This window comes from Podarcis tiliguerta (assembly GCF_965153285.1).
Source record: "Podarcis tiliguerta genome assembly, chromosome: 3".
NCBI classification, from domain to species: domain Eukaryota; kingdom Metazoa; phylum Chordata; class Lepidosauria; order Squamata; family Lacertidae; genus Podarcis; species Podarcis tiliguerta.
In genome coordinates this window covers 103,074,595-103,101,992 of record NC_139536.1, presented here as the reverse complement: position 1 = coordinate 103,101,992, position 27,398 = coordinate 103,074,595, and the positions used below count along the sequence as shown (strand labels likewise).

At 42.7% G+C, this 27,398-nt stretch overlaps 1 protein-coding gene across 6 annotated transcripts in view; it reads left to right on the top strand.

The window, feature by feature from the left end:
- The window catches only part of MACROD2 (mono-ADP ribosylhydrolase 2), a 987,387-nt gene that overhangs the window by 614,350 nt on the left and 345,639 nt on the right, over positions 1 to 27,398 (top strand). The window lies entirely within an intron of this gene.

Genomic DNA, 27,398 nt, shown 5'->3' with positions numbered 1-27,398 from the left:
ATCCTGATGTCACTGTGTATTACTTAGCCAGACAACAGAATGTCCATATTTTTAAACTATTACCTGGCCTGTAAACTATTTCTAGCAGTGTGAAAGGGTACAAATTGCCCTCCAAGGTTTTTGCTCACTATTTTGTCATGTATATAAAAAGCAATGTAAGACTTGGTAGTTCTGAATCTCTTGTCAGCTATGATTGGGAATGGTGAAGACTGACTCTATAACACTTAGAATTCGCCACTATGTGCTGGGATCTATGTTGGTAAGGTTTGCAGTTAGCATTTCACCTTTTCCCCTTATGAGTCATGGCATTTTGTTGTGGATAGAACAGATCTGCATATAGAAAGCATCCTTTGCCGATATAGGTTTTGGTTCATATACTATGTTGTATGACTGTTTCGCTTGAGCAAGAACTCGTGCATAAGCAGTAAGATGAAAACTGTCAGGACCAGCTCGAGATATTTTGGTCCCAGAGGCAAACCACAAAATGGCAGCCCCCTCCCTGCTGGGGAAGAAGGGGTGAGTGAAGATCTGCCTCAATAACAAGGGGGAATAAAGATCTGCTGCCCCTGTGGTTCCTGCGACCCAAGGAGGTTGCCTCCCCTAGTCTCATGGGTGGGCTGGCCCTGAAAACTGCTATAGACCCTACCTACAGTGGCATTGTGCAATTGATTGCATAAGCAGTTGCCAACTAGCGTTTGGGGCTATTTTTCTTTGGTTCACAGTTCATAAAATTAGGGATGTAAGGAGGCCATGATTTCTGTCCTGTCCTGTTTCTGTTCTGCTGCAGTTCAGCTTCTGCTAAAGCTTGTTTTTTGTCTTGCTCGTTGCAGTGGCTGAAGCGAATATAATTGATTATGTAATTTATTACATAATCAATTTGGAAGGGCAACATCAAAAGCAAGGCAGAAAATAGCCTAACATTTGTGAACTGGATAAGCAACACACCATAGCATATATTGCTTGTATTCGCTTGCATAATTTCTGTTTCTGACCTCCGACAAACATTCAGATTGTGGCCATTTCCAAACTCATTTTTGATTCTGACAAAATTCTCCATCATCCATATTTCGGAGCAAACCGTTTTTTAAGCACATGCAAATTGTCTTAGAACAATAGGACAATAATTAAAGAAAACCTGGTATTCCACTGCTCAAATAAAACTTAAGGGGGACTAATTGCTCCCCTTGGATAGCTAAGAGAAAGTAAGTGAGACTATCTAAATGTAAAAAGTGACTGACAGCCATATCTACTCAGAAGTCAGTCCTGTTGAATTCAATTGAGTTTACTCCCAGGCAACTGGGGTGAGGATTACAGCCAGAGTTAATTCTTTAATCATCAGGATAACTCTTTTGGCTCATACACGCATACACCCCTTAGGATTTCAAAGCTGGTCAGCTATAATCCTGAATTCATTTACTAAGACAGTATGTCCTGTTTATTTCCATGGGAGTTCAAGCACATGTATTTAGGATTGAATGAACAATCCATACAAATTAGCAAGCACCTTTCCAAAGTCTCTTATTCCGATATAGCACAAAAGTTACTGCATGCTAAATGCAGAACTCAGCATGGTGAAAACAATTTATGCACTTCCATTAGGAGGAAGACCACCTCAGCAGCATCGACTAAAGCCGATCTACACCAGGTTCCCTTGAGAAACCCACATAGTAAATAACGACTCATATCTAGTTGTTCTTTACGAATTGCTCTGATCTGGTATTGAAATACAAGTCCTTAGTGGAACTAATTTCTGGCCATGTTTTACACTGAAGTCTGCTGACTTGCAGCTAGAGGGTAAATCGAGTTTGAGGTTAGTAAATGGCAATATATTGTAAGTGTAGAAATCCTTTGCATTGAGTTCACAAGAATGGCAATAGTCAGCAGTACCAGGCTAATTCACTGCAGCCTCCTAGGTTATCTCTTTGGTAAACTACATTTTCACATTTTACAAAATACTCTGAGGGTTTAATAGAATCCTTCAGATCACAGAATAGAATTGGGCCTTGTCCTAGAGGAAATTACCCTCTAGAAATGCATTCAAGAAAAGCACATTAAGCCCCTCAAATGGATAGAATGCTGTTTTTGGTGCTCATTTGACAAGGTTAGAGATACGACCACTTGTTTGCTCGTTATAATATTACAAAGAAACGGCAGCTTTTCTAGCTAATGGTGTCAGTTTCCCATTCCTTGGTAGAAATCTTTGCAGTTCACCATGCTGAAGTTTTTATCACTTCTGTTTCAAAGTTGTGTTCTGTGCAAAAGACGTTCTGCCAGTGGCCTGGTCTTGACAGTGTTGAGAAGGACTTAATAAAATTAGTAGTTTTGACTAAAGCCACGTTTTCCTTGTGCTTGAGGTTTTGTTTAATTTTTTGGTTAGTATTATTATCTTCTGCTGCTTTTATTTTCTAACCGGATACTTTGTTTAATGCTTACTTAGCACCAGTGGTATAGTAGAAGCTGTGCAGAACATTGAACTGACACAGTCCCAGCCCTGAGGGCTTACATATTGAGTTATTCGTCTTTTATTGTTCACTGGTGGCACAGCAAATTAGTTGTGACAGGCCTCTGCTCAGAAAAGGACATCATCTCTATGAGGGAGACTTCTAATCAGTTTGCCTCCAGAGCAGATGAGCAGAAATGCTTATTATTATTATTAATATTATTATTATTATTTTAATGAGAAGGAAGCTTTGGGTGACCTTAAGTGTTCTTCCTGTATAGCATTATATAACATCATTTACTTACTTACTTACTTACTTACTTACTTACTTACTTACTTAAAGGTAAAGGTAAAGTTACCCCTGCCCGTACGGGCCAGTCTTGACAGACTCTAGAGTTGTGCACCCATCTCACTCAAAGAGGCCAAGGGCCAGCGCTGTCCGAAGACACTTCCGGGTCACGTGGCCAGCGTTACATCGCTGCTCTGGCAAGCCAGAGCCACACACGGAAACGCCGTTTATTTACTATTTATCTACTTGCACCCGGGGGTGCTTTCGAACTGCTAGGTTGGCAGGCACTGGGACCGAATGACGGGAGCGCACCCCGCCGCGGGGATTCGAACCGCCAACCTTTCGATCGGCAAGCCCTAGGCACTGAGGCTTTAACCCACAGCGCCACCCGCGTCCCTTACTTACTTACTTACTTATTGGCATATTTATTTATTTAAGCATGTGCATCAAATCACAGTATAGTGAATTGTTTCATGAAACGTATAAATGTCCTATAATGAATGACTTTTGGAAAAATGAATGCTTTGGCTCCACTGCAGCAGGGGCTGAGCCCCACATACCACATTTTGAATTGATTGAGGCAGCTAAATCGGATGAGGGATCCAAAGTGTTCAAAGACGCAAGATATTTTTTGGCCAGGATGCATCATTTATGAAAATTTTAATGCAGAGTACAAAGCACAGATAGGCTTTTCATATTCTTTACAGATTTTGGAAATGTAAAAACAAATTTAATCACCTCATAAAAATGGCCAGATTGGTAGTCACTTCCCTATAATGAAGAACACTAATATACATGGGTAGATTAGGGTCATTTTGTGACTGCAAAGTACACAATACTTCTGAGATCGCTCTTATACATGGTGATAAGAGCTGGATAGTTTCACAAAATCAGCCTACTCTTTTTGTATTATTTATTGCAAGTCTCCTGTTTTTAGGGATTGCTTATGAGCAAGCCGGTCCTTTTGGTTGAAACAAACCTTTATTTATTTATTTTCCATGTAACATCTATCAGCAGGGAACCTCATCTTCACTTTCTATATTTCCTCATTTTAGCAAAGTTGGTTAAGCATTCTCAAGGTAAAAAATAAAATAAAAATACCTTGCATATGAGATTACTGTTTTTTCTTAACAAAGCATAAACCTTTGCTTAGGTTGCGTGTTTTGAAAATAAGAAATAATACTGTTAAAGATCTAGAGTAAGAGCGTTTGCTAGTTTTAGTGAGTTTTAGAAATGAATAAATGGTAAAATTTATATAATATTTGGAGTATTGAAAGGAAGATACAGGCTGAGCTTCTTTTCCAGGCTGGGATAGAAGTCTTTAAGAATGGAAGCTAGTCATTAACCCATCAATGCAACCCAGGGCAAGAGATTTTCTGCTACTGGGCAGAGAGGGGAGTTTCAATTGTTACCATGGGCTGAGAAAGGTTTAGAATTTCAGCTTCCATGAGGTAGGAAAACAGGAGGAGAGGGCGGGCTGCGCCTAAAGGTTAAAATAAACTGTTGTTTTGCACAAGGCTTGGGGGTTTTTTTCTGGCAAGGGTCTTTGGGAAGGAGCTGGGTGGAGCTGGAACTCCAGGCAAAGCCCATGCAGGACAGAACATCTTGGGAAGCTGGAACAGAGGCATGGAGACAGCTTGCAGGATGCCTTGGGCTGTGAAATATACTCGGAACCGAGAGTGGATTTCATGCTCTTTATTCGGCTCATAGTGGTGAGGAGGAATGGAAGTTCCCCCACAATATCTGTTTTATATACATTATTTACACAATGGGCTGCACGTGATTGGCTAATTCCGGGATTCTCCTGTAGGCCAATCAGGTTGTGGATTCACTTTCACCTGGAGCTGGATTGGGTGGCTCCTGCAGACCAGTCATACTGCTGCATTGTTCTAGGACCAATCAGACTGCTGCATTCTGAATCCTATTGTTCTAGGACCAGACTGCTGCACTTTGGATCCTATTGTTCTAGGGCCAATCAGACTGCTGCATTTTGGATCCTATTCAATTCAGTACATAACAGGCTGCAATGCTGTGCTGCTGTGGGGAACAAGTAGTTCTTGAGATGTAATGCTCAGAACTCTCTCCAAAGTAGACCCAGAGGTGTAAATATGTGTAGAATAAACACTACTTCTTAAAGACACTAGTCTCTGCCGTGCCTTGGTTTCACAAGCCTGGGTAAGCACCTGGACCCCCTGGTGTCTTTCTACCACTCGCAGAGACTGGGAGTGGCATGCAATCTTTGTAAGAATATTTTCAGCATGATCTTAATTTAAGGACTTTGCCGATCCTTCCTAATGGCATTGGAGGATTCTATTTTTGTCACTTTTGCATGTAAGGATCCTTAGATTATCAACACTATATTCCCTTTTTAAAACATTCTCTTCGGGTAGCTCAAAATTAGCTGCTTTCTATTTCTATATTCTAATTAAAGTAGTAATCACAGGCTGCTGATTGAAACGAAAATCAGCTGTCACCCTACTGTCATCTAGCTTAAGTCAATAATGGGGGAAATAGGCTTTTCAACTTTACACAAAAATATAAGGATTCACTCACGTTACGGCACTCCTCTTGGGCTTCCTTCTTAGAGAATTAGCTCTTCTCCCCAATGGCTAAACTGAAATATCCCACCAGACAAATCACATTCACGAATGCTAAAGAAGCCACCAGAGGAATGTATCCCCCCCCCCCTTATGAGACCTCAAGACTGAGCCTACCTTCATTCAGAAATCTTTTTTGTGCCTCTTTAATTATGACATATCTATTAAAAGTAGAAAAGATGCATGATACCCACTCTCTTAGGAGGATGTGTAAGTATTTACATTGGCTCACGTCTGTCAGGACTCAATGAGCCCTGCTTGGAGGATAACTCTATCAACAGCGAACAAACTCTGGAGCCCAGACAGCTTGGGATTCCTTTGTTCCTCATCTCTCATTTGTATCACAGTACCAGGAGGAACTGTGCGACACGGGTGGCACTGTGAGTTAAACCACAGAGTCTAGGACTTGCCAATCAGAAGGTCGGTGGTTTGAATCCCCGCGCCGTGGTGAGTTCCCGTTGCTCAGTCCCAGCTCCTGCCAACCTAGCAGTTCGAAAGCACCTCAAAGTGCAAGTAGATAAATAGGTACCGCTCCGGCGGGAAGGTAAACGGTGTTTCTGTGCGCTGCTCTGGTTCGCCAGAAGCGGCTTAGTCATGCTGGCCACATGACCCAGAAGCTGTACAATGGCTCCCGGCTCCCGCAACCCCAGAGTCGGCTGCTACTGGACCTAATGGTCAGGGGTCCCTTTACCTTTACTTTGCGTTATTCAGAGTAACCAACAAAAAACAATCACTATGTAAAGTGCAAAGACATTCATTCCAGTTTTTTTCTCCCCAGCCCAACATTTCACCTGCATAAAATAATTTTTTTCCTACCTTTGCTTGCCTCAAAAGTGGAAAAGTATCAGGGTAGATCTTTAAATGAGCAGATCACAGTGCCAAATATCCAGATCCACTATTTCACACAAACACTTGCATACCTGAGGTTAGTGTCACATGGGAACAAGTCTATTAAAGGTCTCTTTGAGTTTGCAAAGGGGCAAAACCAGTAGAAAAGGGCTCTGGGGACTTTAGCTAGGCCTCTGCCATTGCCTCTGATAGCTGCCCTATGGTCCAGTGTAATTTATTCAAAGAGAAAAAAAATTGGACTTGTGGAGGCTCCACCTCCTTGGAGGACTTAAAACACTCTCACTATCCACAATCTGTTTTCTAAGCAGTTATGGCAAACATTTCAGTTAACGACAAGCCAGCCGCCACACATCCTTTTGGACCGAAGCACATACCCTTTTCACATGGTTGCCTGAATCCTGTCAATGCAAACTTCTAACAAGTAAGACACATATCTGATGTCGCTACAATTACTTGAAAGTTAAAAGTTCCATCTGCTTGAGGAGTAATTTTGTGGCCCCCAAGCCCCCATCTCCCTCATCAACCATTATCTGAAAACACCATTCACCTTCTTTCAACCTAGAACTTTCATTATAAGAGCAGAGAGAGGCATTCACTTTTAGGAACTAGTTTTTTGGGAAAACAAAAAATCCAATAATTACCACTCATGGCTCAGTAACACGTAGAGGTTTATCTCTTAAACTAATTGTCAGCGTCATTATCCCGAGTCGTGAAGTGGAGCACTGGATGAAATCCATAAATAAAAGGATGTGTCATTAAGTCATTCAAATTCATATCATTTGAAATGTTCAGTACCTTGGCCCAGTCCTGCCAGAGCTTATGCTTTGTTCCCACAGAGACAACTTAATAGGCTCATTACACTGGCATTCTTGAGAGTGGGGGAAAAAACACATAAAAAACTCAAAGCATTTTAGTTAATTCTCAGCCAGATGCACGAAACCTGGAATCTTAAAACCTTTAGCTTAAAATAACTTCTTTCTTAAGGGCCTCGCTGCTTTTTCTTTCGCAAACCTTCAAAGCCTTTCACAGCAGTTCCTGACAGAATTTATGGGAATACAATAGCATGCCAATTAAATAAAGTCAACTGACTGCTAATATTATGTCTCTAAAATGTCTTCATTATTAATGGAAAGCACTGTTGTGCGGCAACATGCCAGAGGAACTGAAATGGAAAAGTGACCCAGTTTTGCTAATTCTTGCACTTGTCTGAAATTTCCTTATCAAATAAAATGAGGTGGCCTCCACTTTAAGCATGCCTATCAGATCTGACCCATATTAGTGATAGAAACTTTAGGGGCTGCCAAGCAGTTACAAGCCAGTACTTGATATACATTTATACCTGGCTGACATTTCATAACCTGTTCTGTCATATGTCATTGGATTCATTAAGGCACCATAGAGAAGCAAGGAACAAATATAGTGCAACGTTTTTGTCAAACATTTCTTATTATTGGTACATAAAAAGCATTTAAAATCCAAACCAAAATGTTCAACATGTTGTTAGTAAAATAAAGCTCTCACTGCAAGACAGAGAGAAACTGATATAATCAGTGCTAGTTGCCATTTATACGCCACTGAAGAAGACTGCAATATTGAATCAAAATTGGAAATGTTAGGCACCATGCTTATTGATGATTAGATCAATTTTTCTCTCAGGCCTCATTCGAATGCAACAGTAAACCGTGGCTAATTGTTTACCCTGACTATGCCGAATCCATACACTTTGCTATTACCTGCTCATACTGGAAAGCAACAAACCATAATCCCTGACATAACACATGAACCATGAACTGTAGTATATTTTCCTCCCCAAAACCCACAATCTGTAGACAAGAGGTTTTGTTTTTTGTTTTTGTTGGCTTACTGATCATCGTTTGGTGGGAGCAGAATAAACCATGACCCCAGGCCAGGTATATAATGCTAAGCTGGGGACTGTGGTTTGTATCATCTGTGTGTGAGAGCGGAAGAGGGAAACAGCCCAGAAAGGCTCAACCACAGAAAATGATTAATGGTTGCTCACCATGACAGACTTTCTGTACTAGGCCCTGTCAAGTATTGTACATGGCCGATTTATGTTACCTGACCACAAAGATGGAGGCTGTTTTAACCAGGACTTGGTTTACCGAAAGGGATAATGAAGCCCTGGCCTAGAGCTTGTGATTTTTATAATACAGTCCACAGGTTTCCCCCTTAAAAATTACCAGTGAAATATAACTGTTGCAGATACCTGCTTAGGACCCAATTTTTTCTGCTGGTTTTGACAACGATGCTGGTGCTGAAGAAAAACACATTTATTAAATAGTCTATACTGAGCAATTTTCAGGAGATCTGCAGAGAGAAATGTTTTGAGAGACACTGTGCTATACTGCTTTTCAGTTTTCATAGGTAAGAGCAGTGCTTTTTTTCTGGGGGGACGCAGGGGGACACATACCCCTAAACATTTTGCGAATCTTTGTACTTTTGTCCATTTACTGTACTTATTTTTCACAATTTGAACTATAAAATGGTGATTTTCTTGAGTCAAAATAAGAGTACCCATAAACATCCTTTTTAGGGGGGGGGAAAGCACTGGTAAGAGTTTAACTTTGTCTTCTTGGTAACCATAACACATTTCTCCCCACAAGTATCTCCTAAGCTTTGGGTGCCCCGCAAAAACAAACAATTCTTCCAGTTTTCTGAGGGCATCCCTAGATTACTCCCGCCAATTTATTCAATATTTACCTCTACTCTGTAACCTGCAAATCACAATAGTCTCATTACTCCTTTGCCATATTGCTCTAGGGAGAGCATTCCACAATTGGGGGCCATCACTAAAAAGGCCTTCTTTCTTGTAGCCATCCATTGAACCAGGACTTGGTGATGGGTCTCTGATAATATTAAACCAGGAACGGGGAACCAGTGGCCCTCCAAATGTTGCTGGGCCAGAACCCTCTTCCACCCCAATTAGAATGACATCTTCCTTCCTTCCTTCCTTCCTTCCTTTTACCACCCTTCATCCTAGATCTCAGGGCAGTTCACAACATAAAAATACAATATAAAAACACAAAAGTTAGGGATGATGGGAGTTTAGTCCAGTAATATCTGGAGGGCCTCAGGTTTCACATCCCGAATCCCGAATCAGCTGGTTGACAACAATAAACACATTGTCATTATAAATCTCCAGTACTTCATTTTCAAATTCTATTAACCATAGCATTCCATTTTTAATTTTGCCTCAGGTGCCTCGCTTCTGGCTCCAAGACAACCATCCCTTGTACTCTTACCAATTTTCAGTTATAGCATTCATAACGCCAGCTCTGTCATTTCATTTCAGTTGGACAGACATCTTTAACCTTCTCCGAAACTTCGTCTAATATCTAATCTATGGAATATTTGACTGTTATCACCTTAACTACTGAATGTCAGAATCATACATTTCCTTCTGTATCTTGAAATGCTGGGTTCTGGCAAGAATTAAACCACCTTTCTTATGAAAGAAGACGCTTTGAATAAAAGACTATAATGATTTCACTCAGAACCGAAGTAAGTGGGACACAGTCATGTGTCTTTGCGTTAATCTCTCTCTCTCTCTCTCTCTCTCTCTATATATATATATAAAGGTAAAGGTAAAGGGACCCCTGACCATTAGGTCCAGTCGTGACAGACTCTGGGGTTGCGGCGCTCATCTCACTTTATTGGCCGAGGGAGCCAGCGTACAGCTTCCGGGTCATGTGGCCAGCATGACTAAGCCGCTTCTGGCAAACCAGAGCAGCACACGGAAACACAGTTTACCTTCCCGCTGGAGCGGTACCTATTTATCTACTTGCACTTTGACGTGCTTTCGAACTGCTAGGTTGGCAGGAACAGGGACCGAGCAATGGGAGCTCACCCCGTCGCAGGGATTCAAACTGCCGACCTTCTGATCGGGAAGTCCTAGGCTCTGTGGTTTAACCCACAGCGCCACCCGCGTCCCTCTATATACCGTATATATAGTCATCAACTAAAAGCGCCTTGTTACTAGTGTGTCAGTCTTTATGCAGTACTTAAGCTGCTCATACATTCTAGCTGCTCATATTAACTTGCCGTTTAGAACACAGTCATATGAAATCTTGAAAGTAATTGCTTATTATCATTAGTATTAATTCACAACAAAGAATTTCAGTCTTCCTCTACCTGTAAGCAGATGAATGCTAGTGTAGTGAGCATCTGAAAAACATTATTCCACTACTTTTTATTCAGCTAGAAGGCAAAAAACCACTGAATTATTGAACTTCTAAATGACAACTATCTTGCTGAGTCAGCTAATGAGAATTCAGAGCTGGGGTTTCCAACCTTTTTAGACATGTGGGCACATTTGCAAACCAAAAAAACTTTTGTGGACACATTCACACATTGCAACCAAATGTAATCCCTCCCCACTTCACAGCAAAAAAATTAAGCAACCTGTAACTCTGAATATAGTCTTAAGTCACTGGGCACACAAGAGAATTGGTCTTAACTATCAGATCTGCAGGAGTTTTCAGTCACTCTGCTGCTAAAATGGAAATAGCTTGGAAGAGTGGGATAAAGGGAAAATTGAGCTCAGACAACAAGGTAGAAAGCTTGAGAAAAGAAAGTATGGGTCCAAGAAGGTGACACAGATGCCAAAGCGAGATGGCAAAAGGGCAACTGACCAAGTAACCTGAATTGGGCACACCAACCAATTCAACAGTACAAAATCACAAGCTATGACTGCCCTACCACCAAAAGTGTGAAATTTAAAAACGAGAAACTGTGGCATAAATCTAAATACAAACGTATAATGACCTCTTAAACCTCCCAATGTGGTGACAAGCTCTGGATAGTATGGGTGGAAGCAAATGGCTGCTGTTAAAACTGAACTGATGATGAAACTTACTTATAGGCGGTTGTCTGTAGGCTCCAGCCGTATGTTAAACTTCTGCACAAACAGCACAACCACTTCCTCACAACTGTTTTGAAATCTGGGGAGACAGGGTACATGGTGGCTGCAGATAAAATGTAGGTTACAGGTACCCTGCAGAGTATGTTGAAGCAGGTAGAGGCCATCTGCTGACTCCCCTGTAACATAAGGTTACCAGGCGTCCCTGTTTCCCAGGGACAATCCCCGGTTTTACAAATCAGTCCCCATACAAAATCCATTGAAGTTGAAAAGTGTCCCTGGATTCATTGAAAAAAAAATTGGTAACCTTACTGTAGCAGTTAGGGGTGGGCACTCTGGCATTGCTTCATGGCATTACCCAGCCAGTCTGCTGATCCAGAGGGGAAATACTGGAACACAGGAATTGCCTCAGTGGTCCATCTTCACTAAGACTTCACTAATATTTTCTTTATTTTGAAATATCTTGAGTATGCATTGCTATAACAGTGGAGCCACTGACACCCTGAAGCAAGCATAACAACAATTATACCCTGGTTTCAAATAGAAGCTTTGTTTTCTCTGATATTCAAGGAACAGTTGCCTACTTAGTCCTACAAAATAAAACATATCGTGGAAGGTGTCAACTGTGAGATGGGAAATGTAAATATCCAAGAACCCATACAGCAAATAGCTTTGTTTTAGTGGCACTAATTAGCAATTATGTAGAATTAGGTCATTACTTACAATAGTACATTCATCATACACAAAGCTTTACAGAGATGTACTGACTGGCTTCTTGCTCTTTAGAAGCCTCGGGGGAGGTGAGTATCACACAATGGCATCAACAATTATTTTTTTCTGAACAGTGATACAGAAAAGAGTTTATAATTCCCTATGAAGTATTTTGAATTACAAGTGAATTAATTATCTTAGTTTTGGCTTACAAAATTGTCCTGCCAGAACAGCATCACCTGGGAATCTGAGTGTGGCATGCTGGGCGTGGTTTCAGAATTAAAAGTAAAGGTAAAGGTAAAGGACCCCTGACAGTTAAGTCCAGTTGCAAACGACTGGGGTTGCAGCGCTCATTTTGCTTTACTGGCCAAGGGAGCCGACGTTTGTCCACAGTTTTTCCGGGTCATGTGGCCAGCATGACTAAGCCGCTTCTGGGGAAACCAGAGAAGCTCGCAGAAACACTGTTTACCTTCTCACCAGATCGGTACCTATTTATCTACTTGCACTTTGACGTGCTTTCAAACTGCAGGAGCAAGGACCGAGCAACAGGAGATCACCCCCTTGCGCGGATTCGAACCGCTGACCTTCTGATCGGCAAGCCCTAGGCTCAGTGGTTTAGACCACAGCGCCACCCACGCCTCTTCCAGACAGCAACACTAACTCCCAGAGGACGAAAAGCATTTTCAGCTCAAGGAAACAGAACTGACTCACCAGGTGGCGTGGAGCTGCTACACTAACTTCCTGGCAGGGGAGTCACGATTGTATAGAGGGAGGGGTAAGGCAGCAGGGAGGTTGTTGTGGTGCAAATATAGTGGCAGGAGCATTGGATTGGCTCCGCAAGTGCATTTGCATTGCATCAAGTTCTCCACCACCTCTTCCTTCCCACTCCTGGTAAGCGACAGCAACCCACCTGCTGGGAAGGTAGCACATAAGTAGGCATAAGAGACATGTGGCCCTCCAGACGTTGCTGAAGTACAGTTCTCATCATCCCCAACCATTGGCCATGCCTGCTAGGGCTGATGGAAGTTGTAGTTCAGCAGCATTTGGATGGTCACAGGTTTCCCACCCCTGTGCAGAATTGACCACAAAACAATCATGCACACGGGTGTCCTTAAAGGAGACTCATTGGACCATGGAATGCTAACAAAACAATAGAATGGTATTAGAAGGGGCATTATGTCACAAACTCAAGTATCAAATAATGTAGGACTGTATAGGTCAGAGCCAATCCTTTGAATTGAGTATTGGAAATTGACTGAAAGCCAGTGAATATGAAAAAGGACTTGTGTTATATGTTCATAACACCTGGTCCTCAACCTCTTCATTGCCATGTTTTTTCACCCGCTGAAGTTTCTGGTCCACCTTCAAGGCAGCCCCACGTACAACACGTATGCTCATGTGTGCATAAAATATGGGAGCCCTCTTGATATTTCCAGTAATACAGTTTTTTTCTACTGACTACTGGTGCAGAATATGAAAATGGCTAGATATTGTAAGTAATGTCAATGCAATCAGATAGTGCCTGTCAAGAAAGTAGAACTTTTCCACTCTTGAGGCAAGCTAAGGTAGCAAAATTCTTTTTAATAAAAAGGTATTGAGTTTTATAATATGTACAGAAAGATCAGCAGGATGATATAACACTATTTGCATGAACAATTCATATACTTCTCATATTCTCTTTGCAGTAATCTGTGCTTTCATCCTTTTGATGTTGGGATAGTAACCTGCTCTTTATTATAATTTTACAATATTTTAGCTAAAATTATATAACATAATTACCAGCTACATGCACCAAAACCCACTTCACCACTAAATCAAAGCTGCCTTTAAAAAGGGAGAAACTAATGATCTCAGCCTGGTTGTTTCCACCATTTTTGTCAGAAAAATTGCATCTATTTTCATCTTGATCCTTTTAGTATTCTAGACCCATGCTTTTCAAACTGTATCCTGGGGTTCCTGGGGTTCAACGGAGCTTTATGAAAGGTTCTGAAAGAAGGTGAATGATGGTGGCCAAGATTCTTATAAATACTACTTGCCCATCTCCACCAATCTTCCCCTGCCATACACAACCGCAGAGTGTGCATGGGAGTGTGAGCAGCAGAAGTGGCTAAAGGGAGGGATTCTGTAGCACATACACAGGGAGATCCTTCAGGAGACAAGACTACATTAGGCGTTTCTGAAAGAAAGAAGTTTGAGAAACGTTCATCTGTGCAACTGGATATCACCAATGGCACAGGGTGCTGTATTTATATTTCAGTATATGAAATGCAATGATCTACAGATAGCATTGCCTTGCAGTATATTGCCTAATTTACCATATGAGTATTGAGACTGAACATCTGATTTTTGTGTATGTGAAAATAGCGATAAAAGGTAAAGGTACCCCTGACCGTTAGGTCCAGTCGCGGATGACTCTGGGGTTACGGCACTCATCTTGCTCTATAGGCCGAGGGAGCCGGTGTTTGTCCACAGACAGGTTCCGGGTCATGTGGCCAGCATGACTAAACCCCTTCTGGTGAACCAGAGCAGCGCATGGAAACACCGTTTACCTTCCCGCCGGAGCGGTACCTATTTATCTACTTGCACTTTGACGTGCTTTCGAACTGCTAGGTGGGCAGGAGCTAAGACCGAACAACGGGAGCTCACCCCGTTGCGGGGATTCGAACCGCTGACCTTCTGATTGGCAAGCTCAGTGGTTTAGACCATAGCGCCACCCAATTCCGAAAACAGCCATAGATGCTATTAAATATATGGTAGTAGAGTTAAGTTTCATTTAATGTAGGCTTGGGCTGTGCTTGTGTATGAGCTTAATTCTCATTTAAAAAAAAAAGAACTTTGTGATTAACATGCATGCTCTTGAGAAAGAAGATAAGTGTTGAACACAATTAGCTGTTGGGACTTACTTCTGAGTGGACATAGTTAAGGTTGCAGCCTCTCTCTGCCTCTCTCTCTCTCTCTTTCTCTCTTTCTCTCTTTCTCTCTTTCTCTCTCTCTGCTAGTTTCACCCAAGAGAGTTGTAATCTGGGAAATCTGAGGCTCACTTAGACTTACTATACAGTATTGTTGATCCACTTGATTTCCTGTATGATGTCAGCACAATGTCACTGCTCTTTTCGTTTCCTTTTTCTTTCAATTATTGGAAACATCTTTCTGTATTTGGGACACTTTAAGTGAAGCTCCAATGTGCATTTTTCAGTTGCAGAAACTAAAATCATATATATTCATAACAAGCCTAGCACTTGCAAGTAAAAACCCCTCAATTCCTCTCCAGTAAATTTCACTTAACTTAAAAAAGGTGAGGAAACAAGCAATAAGGCACAGATTATAGGAGGAAAAGCAAAACTGGTGAAAACAGTCATAAACAACTAGTTCTCTGTCATCCTTTGAGTCTGAAGCATTTTAAAAGCTGATTCAAAGGTTAAAGCCGCCACGTGGATGTCACTGCTACACAGCTGGGTAAAGCTGCCATCGCGCTCTGACCCCCACACCTGTCCAGGCCTACTCCCCCCGCCCACCCCAATTTCAAAAGAGGGCTACCACATAGCTTCTATATTCTTGTATTCAAGAAACACAAGCCAAAACTTCTCTTGTCTTTGCGGAATTAGTTGCTATGGTCAGGCTGGCCTAAGACATTTTGTTGTCTGACGCAAATGGTGTCCTCCTCACCATACCCCAAATCAAGGTTCATAATACCCAAGTCATTTCACATGTAGGCAAGGCCTGGCTGAGAAGATTATCCAACTGGGGGGGAGGAGCATTTTGGTTTTTGTCCAACAGTACAGTATGTGATATCCTCAATCAATGGGCCCACACGCAGCTTAGTCAAGCCTGCTATGGCCTGCTGCTCTATGGCATAAAGTCAAGATCATTGTTTTATCTTTCATGATATGTTAGTCTAATGTCCTGCTTAATAAATCAATTCATACTAATAAGACTTGAGGAGTGATTTTCTTGCAGCAGGGATCATTGCAGAAACCATTCTTATTAGCCACTTGTCACTTTGTGGATGTGGTGAGTTTAAGAACATATCAGCTGGTTTACTAGCAAGTCACGCTTCAACTAAAAGCAGAAAAGCATTGTGGCGCCGTGAACAGCATGCTTTAAAAAAGGTCATCTAGTTGCCTGTCTTGCTTTGTTCTGTTTCCTGTCTACTTGCCTTAAATCAAATAAGCCTCAGTTAGAGACAGCATATTTATTTAACCTTCAGAAGTGCCTACACTGCACCTCAGACATAGGTGTAGGAATGTGTACTGTACAAACTTTATGTAATCTAGTTTTTTTTTCTTGCCTGTAACTGTAGCTGGGGTAAGGAAACCACAGAGTATTATATCATGTATCTGTGAATGCAGTGCTTGGAAATGTCCTACAAGATGTGTTGGTCTTGAACTTAGATGGCTTTTTAAATGGATTGGACAAGAAGAAGAAGAAGAAGAAGAAGAAGAAGAAGAAGAGTAGTAGTTTGGATTTGATATCCCGCCTTTCACTCCCTTTAAGGAGTCTCAAAGCGGCTAACATTCTCCTTTCCCTTCCTCCCCCACAACAAACACTCTGTGAGGTGAGTGGGGCTGAGAGACTTCAGAGAAGTGTGACTGGCCCAAGGTCACCCAGCAGCTGCATGTGGAGGAGCGGAGACGCGAACCCGGTTCCCCAGATTACAAGACTACCGCTCTCAACCACTACACCACACATGACAACTCCATGGAACACTGATATATCAACAGTGATCAGTTATGTGCATTCCATGTTTCAAAACAGTATCCTATGTACAAATAGCAAACTTTTTCTCCAGTTCTGCATTAGCCTGTTGTTGGTCTCACTCCTAGCCTAGCCCATTTCATACTGTGGAATCTGCTCAGCTCCTTCTCAGAACTGCTCTCCTAAAGTCAGGGCAGGGAAACAGGGAAATGCAAGTGCTGGGGGATGCGCAAGAAGAGCTGGGGTATTGTGACGTTTCCCAGAGAAAGGGGGCATATGGTAGAAGGAAAATGTAAAATATGTGCATGAAGTGAGAAGTGGACTGGGTCCTCATCCTGCTGGGAGCTGGAAGTAGGACTCTTACTGGGGAGCTAGCCTGGAAGCTTTTGGGCAGAAGGAAAACCTCTGGCAAGTCAAACAACTTGCCCTCATTTGGGGAGGTGAGACAGAGAAAGGGTGAAGTGGATCCATGCCTTAAATGAAATCTCCAGAAACTGGTGGAGCCCATGCCACAACATTTCATGGGGGAATATTCCAGTGATTCAATTAGGAGTCAAAACTTTGGGGCTGGGCTTCTCTTTACTTTCCCAGATTGGATGAGCCCGATTCACCCAAAGCAGTTGTCCAGAGTCCTGATTGCCAGAAGGCCAAAGGCATGCAGACAGATAATTTAGTGAAGGAATGCTGTCACTCATCATTATAAGTAATGTAACCTCAATTTCTATATGGTTCATCAAATCGAGCAATGTTGAATATTTTTGTTAGCAATGAGGTCAAAGGCCTTCAAAATATATTTTAACTACTTTTTAAAAAGGAACCACCACTGCTGTAGAACAGTTTGGTTGAAAGGATATATTGCCACATCTTTCACCTGAGCACCTTCTGTGTCAGTTGCCTATTGTTCTTAACATTTTAGATGCAGTGCTTCCATCTCAAAAGGCAAGCTGTCTGCTGGCCTTTCACACAAAGAGGAAAGAAAAGTTCTATTTTGTCAAATTTGGGCCCAAGGAGAAAATAGCTGATACTTGACCAACTTGTTATACTCCTTGGCATAAGTCCACAGTAGGAGAATAATTTCAAAAGTGAGGAAGCACAGAACTGAATTCTGCAGTCTGGAAATCCCGAGCTATTACAAACCAAGCCAAGCCCTCCAAATTACCATTTCTTTCATATTTTAAATCGGAGCATATGGAAGTGGGCCATTTTCTTTATGTCCCATGCTAAAAGCAGCAGCACCAGTGAGCAATTCATGGCAAGCAGCAGCTGTAGCAGCAGTTTCAAACTTAACACTCAGGAGGTCAGGAGGTCATTAATATTATTTCTGAAGTCCCTCTGGCAATAAACTGGGTGCAGGGTTCTGTTTTGTTTTGTTTTGCCTGTGCTCTTCATGTAATAGCCCTTTCCACTTGTCAGCATTTCTGTTTCCAAAAGGATTATGCCTTTGATGAACAAAGCCAGCAAATGCGCGCTGCTGGATTTGCATAAGGCGAAACAGCCGCTGACTGGCAGTTGTTGATAAAGATGTATCACCCTCTGGTTTTGTTTTTCTCCATCCATATGGAGGTGAACTGGGAATGAGGAGGCCTTTTTATCTCTTCCACATGGATTGTCTTCTCTGAACAATTAAATCACAGCAGGACTGGGCATTCATTCCCCCTACCCGGGCACCCTTTGAAAGCATTTAAAGGCACTTGATTTATCCCCGGTGCTTCTAAGCTTTGCCTCCTATAAGAACATTTAAGGAACCAGAAAGGAGCTGAGTACTAAAGCAGTATTGCTTGCTCGATATCAACAGAGCAAGGTTAAAAACCCCAAGGGATAGCTTTCAGTCATTTATCACAGATATTAATTGTGCTGCTATCTTTTTCTTGCAGAATTGCATGATTATGAAGAATGCAATGATCATTTGGGCTTGTTGAAAATGGCTCTTTATTTAACACCTGCCTTATCAACTCATTCAAACTGTGGAGTACCCACCTTCCCTCTTTATATCAGCCTTTACACTGGCATCTATGCCAGCATTAATATCTTAAGTCTTTTCAGGAAAAGGTTTTATTGGCATAATGTGTTTCTTTGGAATGTTGCCCTGACCATGCTACATGGGCATAGTAGCATTGCTGCTGGGACTATTATCTGTGATAGCAAGAATTGGGAGGAAGGCGAGAGGGGGCCCTGTGGAGAACTTTCTCCAAGAAGACAGCCATCGCTGTCATTTTCAGGATGCTCTGTGTGTGCAGTCATGGCAGATTTGGACAAGAATCAGAAGGGCAGCGCCTGCCAGCTTTGGCATGTAGGGAACCTCAGGCCTGGGGACTGAATGTGACCTTCCAGGCTGCTCTATGAGGCCCTCAGGACTGCCCCTACTCTTTACCCTTTATGCCTAGGGCACATTCCTGATCCACAATTTCCCTGGGTGCTTTTGTCTGGCTGAACATACGGACTCTGATGGTGCCTCTTGCTTGCTCTTGGTTAGAGAGACATTTGAGTGTATGCAGAGCCCCCTGACTTTTTCATTGCTAGAATGTATAGAGTAGCCAACTGTACAGAAGTAAAAGTTACATCCATAGCTCCGTTCAGTTGTGCTTCTAACTACAGCCCCCTTTGGTCCTACCTGCCATTGGCATGTGGACCCCAGGAGGTTTCCTAAGAGGGTGTGTGGCCCTTGGGCTGGAAAGGTTTCCCCACCCCTTTTTGTATACAAACTCTGTGTTACACTGTAGTATCCTTGAGTTTTGTGGGGACTTTCTTCTGAGCAGGCATGCAGAGGGTTGCAGTACAATGCAACGTGTCCACAATCCTAAGCATGCACACAGTTATCGCGCTCCATTACAGGCCACACACAAGGCTCTTTTCCCTTTCATGAAATGGAGACTCCCCTGCAAGGAGCTGCCATGCTGGGCAGGTTAACCCATTTTAGGCTGGGGAAGCAGATATGGTCTTGTGTGTACACTTAGCTCTGTCTGACAGCCATGGGAGCTGTGGGGTTGTTAAAACATTTAGAGTCCCAACATACTTTGTGTGTTGGGACCACTGCTAGCAACAGAGTTCTAGTTCCAGCCCCCACTTACAACCAATCCAGGGGGTAGCATTGGCTGTTAGCTTCCTCCTCCTTAGTGTCAGTTCTGCCCTTGCAGAACTCAGCAGGGAGGAGTATGTGGGGGAACAAGAATTACTTGACTCTACCTGCCATTGACAGGTAGTAAGGGACACGGGTGGCACTGTGGGTAAAAGCCTCAGTGCCTAGGGCTTGCCGATCGAAAGGTTGGCGGTTCGAATCCCCGCAGCTGGGTGCGCTCCTGTTGCTCGGTCCCAGCGCCTGCCAGCCTAGCAGTTCGAAAGCACCTCCGGGTGCAAGTAGATAAATAGGGACCGCTTACTGGAGGGAAGGTAAACGGCGTTTCCGTGTGCTGTGCTGGCTCGCCAGATGCGGCTTTGTCACGCTGGCCACGTGACCCGGAAGTGTCTCCGGACAGCGCTGGCTCCCGGCCTCTAGAGTGAGATGAGCGCACAACCCTAGAGTCTGGCAAGACTGGCCCGTATGGGCAGGGGTACCTTTACCTTTACCTTTACCTGCCATTGGCTCTGGTTCCACCTTTGGTTGGCCTCCCTACCTTCTTCTTTTCTAGTCCCAATGGGCATGACCCACCACAGTGTGCTAGTTTATGCAAAAGATGGACTTACGCTTCAGTCTTACACATGGTTCCTGGAGGCCAAAGTAGACATGATCCTAAATGCACAAATGCATTTAATCTTCTTTCTTTCTTTCTTTCTTTCTTTCTTTCTTTCTTTCTTTCTTTCTTTCTTTCTGGAGGACCACAGGGGTTATGTCTTTCCCCACCTGCAACAGTCACATGGAAATTTCCTCCTCAAAGTGGCTATTGGGAAGGAGGCGTTCACCGGGACCAGGGGGTGGGAAAGAGTTAAAAACTCCTCCCTGCATGCTGCGTTCACACACCTAACATTATGTCTTGTTGGGTTTTGTAAAGTAAGTCCCATTGGAGTCAGTGTAAATGTCTGGGGTAAACATACTTACGATTGGTTGTTAGTATATAAAAAAAAAACTAGTATACAAAAAACTTGATTTTGTTAGTAAACAAAAAAACTTGGCTGACCATAGTGAGGAACAGGATGCTGAAATAGATGGGTGACTGGCCAAATCAAACAGCTCTTCTTTTATCATATTTTCTTAAACTATGCTGACTTTACTTGTTGGCAGCATCCGTCTGTTTCAAGAGACAATGGAGTGCACCTCCAGGGGTAAAATTAAACCTTTGCATTAGCAGCACTGAAGTGACCTTCCTGTCTGTGTGTATGGAGGTCCTGGGCTGCACAGAAAGCAAGACTCTCCCTCTTCCCCACCTCACTGACGTGGACTAAAGGAAAGCAGAGCAATACTGTAGTTTTTTATCATTATATCTAGAAAGCTTTTACTGAATCCAGACTAGTAATTGGAAGACTGTAGTCTAGGCTTATAGAGGAATACCTCTGATGCCAGTAAGACTTTTTTGATGTTTTGATTTGCAAAAGGTAGTTCATATAATTTGATTTTATTTGCTTCAAATTCTTTTAGAGTCCTGGAATACTGCAAGGCTTGACTGGTTGATTTTTTTAAATAAAAGTTTCCTGAAATTTCATAAATCACTTTGTCCAGTGCACTGTTTTGACACAGCTGGACAGTCCATAAAACTCTTTCGAAACTTCTCTGCATGCCATGGAAGTTCATAATCAAAAGGTTGCAGATCACAACACAAGTTCTACTTTAAATTGCTAAAAGCCAAATGAACATAAAATGTGCATATTTTTGGAGCCACATAGGAATGAACAGCAGGCGGAAACAAATGCTTGACATTGGATTTAGTTTTGTAAACCTTGCCAACTATACTTGTGCTATGCCTATTATCATCATGTCATAGGAAGTTTTTATTGTGTGCAGGCTAGGAATTCCAGACCAGCTGTGTATCTTTTTTCTTTGCCTAAAATTACTGATGTTTTGATAGGCTCCCCACCCCTTCATTTTTTCTTGTTCACATAAAATTGCTTATGATTAAGGTAGCAGGAGAGAAAGCCAAGTGAGAACATTTGGGACCACAGTTGGGGTGGAAGCAAAAGCTGTACTCCCTGTGATATTGCTATGCAAAAAGAGAAAGTAGGCGCATTTTGGGAAATCATTCAGTAGTATTTGAGCTAAATCTAACTTCCTTTCTTTTAACAAAGGCGACCTGCCAAAGTGGAGGGGGACATGTGCTGCCCTCCCCCAACAGTCTCACCTTTTTACTTTTTTCAAGAAGGCAGTAGGATACGGACAAGATGACTAAATGTTAAAAGCCAGAGAACTGCCGCCACTGAAACACACAAAAAAAGGTCACTCGGGTTGCTTGTGTCAGTACTGTAATGCGGAGCAGATATTGGTTATATCACAGGTCTGCTGCTACTTGAAATCCCTTTAATTTTTATCACACATGTCAGTGGGAGCCATTGGTGTCATTTGGAGGAGTTTATGGCAGATAATTCGCTACGTTGAAGGGTGAAACTTCTCTTTCTCCCTTGACATAGTGGTTATAAGTGTCTGCAGAGGCAGAACAGGTGTGCTGACTTCACCCCAATTGTGTTCCCAGCATCCCTAGACCTTTCTCCTCATTTTCCTTGTTGTAAAAAATAATAGTCTGATATTTTGGGGAAGTGGGTTTGTTGCATAAGAGCTCTAAATCAGCTTTAACTTTGTGATATGAATTTCCCAGTATGTGATTGAATCCTACCCCAAAATAGTGATAGTCTGTAAGTGCCCTTACTGGCTTCCAATAACTACTGGATAAAGTGAGTACAGTCCATCTTACTGATGGGCAATTGGCTAGTATAACAATACGATTTACTGGGATTTATCTACTTCCTAACTCTGGTGTCCTGCATTGACATTCACATCCGTTTCATCTAAGAGATTGGGATCTTTGGCACTGTTGAGATTCACAAAATGATCAATAAAACCACAGACAGATTATCTAAAACAGTGGCTTGTGCATAAGATAAATTTTACAGCCATCTTCACTCCGTTACTCAGAGTGAAAGGATCAAACTCTGCGTTACACTGTAGGAACTCCTTCAAGTTGTCATTCTCATGCACCTAGTGTCCCTTTGTCCCCACTGCTATATCCCTCTATAGAAGGGCTGTTCCTCTGCAGGCAGAAGATACAGAACAATAGAAAATCAGTGGAAGCGACACAAGGGCTACTTTTACTTTCTGTCCTCCTCCTTGTTCTGCCCCCTAAATCTCTGGCAAATGTCACTGCAGACAATGCAACTCAGATTGGAACCGACACATGGTAAATTACAAGTACAGGCAAGCCCCTGCTTGGCAGCGGAAAATGTCATTGTAATTATGCTGCATGGCCAGTATTTACTGGTGTGAACTTACTTCCTATGTTCAAGAGTGCCCACCCATTCTTTTTTACTTTAAATTTAAGGAGGAGTGGACAGAGTATTCATGGGCATTAACCACCGCTTTACAAACTTTTTGGATATTCAGATAGAATTATGTTTTGTTGCATGTGAGGCACAGAAAAACCCCTGCAGGGATGATACAGTTTCTGTAGAAGGTTTATCAGGTGGGTGTGGTACAACAACTCCTCTTTGATGGACAGCTGTGGCAAATCCCCCACCTTCATAGTGGAGAAGAGCCATAACTCTGCTTGGCATGCAGAACATCTCAGGGTCAACATCCATCATCTCCCTATAGTACTGAGAATGTCCCCTGCCTGAAACCTTGTAGAGCCCTTGTTAGTCAATGTAGACAGTAGTGAACTAGATGAACCAGTGATCTGATTTGGTGTAAGTCAGCTTCCCACATTCTGGACAAAACATTTTAGCCCTAGATGCATTATAATTTGTTTTGCTTCCCTTTGGCTGGCTTTAAAGCAATGCAATCCGTTGTTTGGTTCCTGAAGCTACAGAACCATATACAAATACATATTTCTGTTAGGTACAGCTCATCATTAGAGTCTTTGCATTCAGAACCAAATAGAGGGGAAGAAGTTTTATGTTTGTTGTCAAGCAGGAATAATTCTTACTTGGAGACTGGGGCAATCCAATCAAACAATGCTTTCTTCCTAGAGAAAACATACATCACTTGGCTGCAGGAGCAACTTGGATATTAGAAAATGCATGACTTTTGGCAAAGTTACAAGCAGTGCATCAAAAGAATTATGTAGTACATCTACGCTTAAGCAAGTCAATAAGTGCCTTCAAATCAGACATGTAAGCTATGTTTCACAGGCTGAAATTTATTTTAAGAATTGGATGGTCTGAAGTGCTCTTAAATTATCTGTTGCCAGATTCTTGTTACTTTTAAGACTTCAGCCTGTGGAGTAAGCCCCACTTAGGAGGGTGTGAGTGCTGGTACCTCTTGAGACTGATCTGCAGCCATGAGGAGACAAAAGGTGCCTGGAGCTTTTCCAATGAATGTGTTCCCTTTTCCTTCCCGAAGTTCCAAACACATTAGAGTCCTGCTTCAGGCAGGTGTGGGGCAGGGTGAGAGTGAAGCTGAAGACTCCCTAATAGGGTCCTTGGTTCTACCGTGACGTCCTGATGGGGGTGGGTTCACAGCACCTGGGCACGCAACCTCTCTTTCTCTGCTAACCATGCCTTTTTCGGGGGATGAACAAGCATGCCAAGGTTTGCTGTTTGTGTATGCCCCATGCAAGCCCTGGTTTGCCTTCACTGCCACCAGCTCCCCCTCTCCCATTCACTCCTTCTCCTGGGAGAACACCAGACTTGCTTTTGGCAAGAGGGGACAGCAGCTGAGGCAGAGTCTGCATCACTGCCAAGGAAAGGAAATGATTTCCAGTCTCATCAACCCCAATGGAAAATTATATGAATACCATCATATTCTCATTGGGGGACTTGCACAACCTGTCTCTGCTGCCTGCCCTTCCTCATACTCCATGTGAGCTTGGTGGGCCCCTTGGAAGCTGTAGGACGGTGATGCTGCAGGCTAGATGCAGGACCCACCTCAGTCCACTCCCATTAATGAGGATTCAAACAGGGTTTCTGAAGACATCCCTAGAGGTTCCTCACCCAAGAACTGCTGCTGTTGTGTTTTCAGAACAGCAGCAAGAGGGAAAGTACCCTTTTCCTCTTTCATTTTCTGACAACCAGAGAAGGAAGGAAGGAGGAGTTCTGCAGCTGGATCTCACAGCAGCATAGAATTCGGTTCAGCGTGGGGCATATTCCCAACTGTAAGCGTGGAACTGAGTAGTGGCATAGCACATTATGGCTTGTAATGGTGACATAAGGCTCATAGGAATGCTTCACAACTAGCACACCAAAACCTGGCTAGAAAAGAATCAGTCCAAGGATTCTTCAAGGAAGTCCTTCTACACCGTCTCATAAGTGCTACTAATGAGACAGAGGGGGAGAACTGGATCTACAGTTTTGCAGAACCCATTTCTGCAGCCTGAACATTCTCAGTAGAACTGGACAGATGGGGGAACTGCACAGGGAGAGAAATAATAGCCAAAGCTGTCAGAGCACTATAAATGTAACAGTACTAGTTGTTCTCATAACTTTCTCATCTCGGTTGCTTTTCCCTAGCAATCTGTCCGTGATAGTGAGCTTTGTTCTCATTCTCTAAGCCATATGCTGTTAGTGGGCTAATCTGCAAAATAGGGACCTGGCATTTTGTACTGAACTTGCACAATTGGCAGTGCTGACCAGTAATTTAAAGCTTAATATTTGTGTGGTATCATAATCCCATCCTTTTAATTAAACAGTTAGTATTAAACAGTGTGTGTCTTATGTGTATATTTATTTCATTGGGTTGCATCTATTAGACATGACCTTTCACAGTTCTCAGTACGCTGTTTGAAAGAGAACTTTTGTGAATGTGACTTCTTGCTTCCGACTTGGTACTGTATGTTAGCAGCTGTTCAAAGCAGATGATTTTGTTTATTCATATATAGGAAATCTTCGTAGCTGATCATCCACTTTTCTTCCACAGAGCATTTCCATATTTTGGCATAATTCTTGTGGTCTTGCCTTCTTAGATCAGTAGGCAAATTCAATTGCTGATTAAGGATAATCAGAGTCATTGCTTTTTGCAAGGATTTGTATATTTTGAGAATTACTATCCGTGGCCTTTCCCCCCATAACTTTATCCCATTTGTTCAACTTGTTATTAGCACTGCAAGGTGTCCCTGAGTAAGGTCCAGTATTGTCAGCAAAAAGTTAAACATCTAGGACACATTTTGGGACCTGGCCATAGCTGTCAACGTTTCCCTTTTTTAAAGGGAAATCCCCTTATTCCGAAGAGGATTTCCCTTTAAAAAAGGGAAAAGTTGACAGCTATGGACCTGGCACCAGATTCCCAACCTCTGACAGGGTAGAAGCCAGAGAGAGAGAGTCCCCCTTCCAAAGACCAAGAAGCAACTCAGAGGTTTCCTAGGTATGAGTGGGTTCTGTAGGGCTTGGATCCCAGGATATGGAGAATTGACCATGGCCCTTGTCAAAATGACTCACAAGGATACATCTCTCCCATTGTCAGGGACTGGGCAGAGGAGAAATAGTGGAGACTGCTTCCTCAGCTTGACCCTTCCAGGGAGAAGAAAGAGGAAGACAGTATAGATTTACAACAGGGGTTTGAGGGAGGTCGCAGCTCAGAGGCTGATAAGGGGAAAAGTTGGGATATGATGGGAGAGGAGGAGAAGGAGGAAACACCAGCGGATGACAGCGGATGGACACGGTGTCTTTAGAAAGCATTCCAGACCCCTCTCCCAGAACTCAATGAGCCTTGAAAGTAGGAGAGCAAAGAGCTCAAAGACCAGAGGGCACATAGCAGCACCCATAGAGGAGGTGGTGATGATGACAAATGAGGAAGTGGGAGAGATGGAGGGTGGAGATTCACTCAGGACAATGCCATGATCCAAGAGACTGGGTTCCATAGCCTCTCTATGTAAATACTGAATAAAAAGCAGATGGTAAGGAACATTTCCTTGTCTTTGTATGTTCCTGGGCAACCAGCCAGGAGTTGCTGGCAGCAGCCTGACACCCACAAACTCAAATGCGTCAGATGTCAGGACAACTATGAACAACTTTAAATATCAACAGGTGAAATAGGCAGGTGCTGGGTCTGTAAAAATAATGAGGGGTACTATCACATCCTTCTCCTCAGGCAGCAAAATATATTTGGCCAGCCTTAGTTGTATGTTGTGGTGGACGTGGCCTTTGCAACAGTTGGTGCTTCTCCCACATGCCAGAACTAATATAGTTCTTCTGAACAGGAAGCTTTGGATAGGTACCGTGCTGATAAATCCTACTCTATCTGCTCACATTGTGATCCAAGAGCCAGCACATCCATCCTTAATTAATCTTGCAGAAATAAAGAACCAGCTTCGGGTGTGTAATTTATCCTCGGCATATTTTGCCACGCTGTGCCCTTCTTGCAGATGACAATGAAAGGATTCTCAGATATTTTGCCAGCGGCGGCATCTGATTGTCTGACACCCACCTCAGGCATTACTCTAGTAGCTTTGAACTTCCCTTTGTGTTTGCAGGCGCGTTTATCCATCTATCTATCACAGAGTTAACATGTCGCTGCCTTTCGTCAGCTTGCTTGACTGCCATCCACTTAGATGACAGCTTTCAAATGACAGCCTTTCAGTCTGCAACAAGCTGTAGCAAGGTTTGGGCCTTTTAAAAACCTAATTGTATTAATTCTTTTTAAATCCTCTGCTTTGATATGCAATAAGAAATGCAGTTGTGCTTACAATTCATAGCAGGGTATAATTTTATTTATTTAATTTTTTGGGCAGGGGGAACTATCAAGTACTTTTGGTTATGTTTGTCTATGGCCATACTTGGTTGATAAATTTTAACCCTGATGATTTCTGTGCAATTCATCGCTTTTTGGGCCAAATCAAAACTAACCGTGTAGTTTTGTTTTCATTGCAA